The 2,306-nt window shown below is 36.7% G+C and overlaps 1 long non-coding RNA gene across 1 annotated transcript in view; it reads left to right on the plus strand.

The window, feature by feature from the left end:
* Positions 1-788: 788 nt before the first annotated feature.
* Positions 789-2,306, plus strand: part of LOC111087079 — a 29,964-nt gene continuing 28,446 nt past the window's right edge. Inside the window, exon 1 of the long non-coding RNA XR_002611800.1 lies at positions 789-1,237. This is a non-coding gene — a long non-coding RNA (uncharacterized LOC111087079). The remainder of the gene's footprint in view (positions 1,238-2,306) is intronic.

Below are 2,306 nucleotides of genomic sequence, written 5' to 3' on the forward strand. Positions count from 1 at the left end.
GACAATGAAATTATGCGGAAAAACGTTTCCCTATTTGCACAAATGAGGCGGATTTGTTTTGCAATAGGAAATGTAACACCTAAAAACCCTAGTGTTGAAGATGTGAAATATCAACATCAAACACTATTGAAGCCAATTAGCTATACAGGAATCCTAAAAAAAGTTGTTCGAAGTATTAAGCAGTACTCTTGGTTAAAACAAGTTAACTAGGATCGTAATAGGCATTATTGAAAATTTCTGTATAAGACCCCTAGTGGCGAAGTATATAACTACATAAATAGGATAAGCAATGCTTATGTTCGGGAAGGGTTGTATAGAGCCCCTAATGGTTAAAGGGTAAAACTGGTTAACAAAAATCATCAACGTGTTACCTAATAGCTAAAATAATAAGCAAGTAGGGGAAACGGAAATAAAATAATTAAATCGTTCAGACCCTAGTAACGAAAGTATAGTATTCAAGTTATGTTGATATAAATGTTATATATGTTAGGACTTCCGTTGAGCTACATGAGTCCTTTGATAACTAAGGTATAGTATTAAGGTTATGTAAAGATAAGTGTGATATTAATACTTCCGTTCTCTTACAAGATATCTCTACTACAGAGAGTATAATATTCAAGCTATATACATATAATTAGTATATATTCATATATATGCTCACCCTGGCGCTGGAGAGTACACACTGAAAGCTTGTATTTTCCCATCCAAACTCTAGAATACCATTGTTCTACACTTGGTTACATTCTGTCTGGAGACTGTCAGACAGCCGACCGTGATAGTGACATCAGTCTGCTAGTCTCCAAGAGGTTAGGTTGTTGTCATGACGGCTCTTTGTAGCAGCCTTGCGGAGCTAATGTTTCTCGGCGCCGCGGTTCTTGCCAGTTTCAAGTCGTCCTATATCCATGGGAGAACTACAGCTCACTCGCTACCCCGTCTACACCATTATTTGACAAATCTGTGTGTGTGTGTCGTCACCGTAATCACGAAAGAGATTTTGGATGAGGTCCATGAGCGATCGTAAATAAGACTCTCTCTTCTGTGTGTGTGTGTGTTTCTGCTTATAACTGACAAACTACTGGACCGACTATCGCTAATCCTGACGTGTGCCCTTAAGGCTTCTCGGGGAGTGACATAAATAGGTCGGCGTTCGCATCTTACTCCTATCTACCCCGAAGGCGCCTATTTCTTCCCCTGTGCGTTAAACGAGTACACCGGCTAGTTTCCTTCAGTAAAAAAAGTACGTTCCAGGCTTTTACTACAAACATTATAAACATATTGACAAAAAAGTAAGAAATGTAAAAAACTCCTTAGTTTTGATTATCTTGTCTTGAAATAGTTTATAAGTATCCAGATATTTATATATATATATTTCTAACTGCTCTAAATTGTTGTATTCTTGGATCATTCTTCACTTTCTCTTTGAAAGTGTACAGTTTTGTTTTCATATTTCTCATTTGACTCGTCTGTTAATCTAAAAATCTTACTATAAACAAGGTTTTAAGAAACGTACTTTAATGGAAAAGTGTATGAAATCAAACTGGACATTACTATCTGCTATAGGATTAAAAAAAGTAATTTCCAACCTGAACGGCACCTTATGCACACGTAAACAAATGTAGGGTTCAGGTATAGATGTCTCTAATTCTGGATTACTTACTAGAGGGAAAGCAGCCAGAAAGCAGCACCCGCTGCTATAAATGTTTGTCCAGCTCTTTGAACTGAATAGCGTGATTGAGATGTTTTTATAACGCGCCCTCAACAGAATGTAGAAATCACGTTCAGAAGCGACATGTCTTGAACTCCAGACCCTTCGATTCGCAGCCCGACACGCTAACCATGCTCAGCACGCTAACTGTTGGGAAAGACCTATAATGCTATGGATATGCTTTTCTGATTATAAAAGCTTACGTACTACTTAGATAATGAACTTTAACCCGGTGTACTGTTTTCAAGGAAAAGACTAACTGACGCATTAAGGTCATTTTTTAACTTCAAAAACATTGATAACTCAATAGTTTACATCAAATTATAGAGACATTTGTTATCAGTCCGAAAATACTACCAAAAGAACAGCTTACAGAAGCGTTTCCCAAACTTTCGTCATCCACGCCAACTTTTAATATATACACCTGGAAAAGAGTTAAGCACCCCCGTGTTTTTTTCAAGTGATTCAGATTCGACGTTCTTGTGACTGATTATAAATTACCATTCAATCTAAACGTGTTTATCAAATGAAACTATGCATTATTGGGCACAAGAAAACAAGATTATCACCGTAAAATAACAATTTTTAATTTACATATCAT

Source organism: Limulus polyphemus, unplaced genomic scaffold (assembly GCF_000517525.1).
Source record: "Limulus polyphemus unplaced genomic scaffold, Limulus_polyphemus-2.1.2 Scaffold1715, whole genome shotgun sequence".
Taxonomy (NCBI): Eukaryota; Metazoa; Arthropoda; class Merostomata; order Xiphosura; family Limulidae; genus Limulus; species Limulus polyphemus.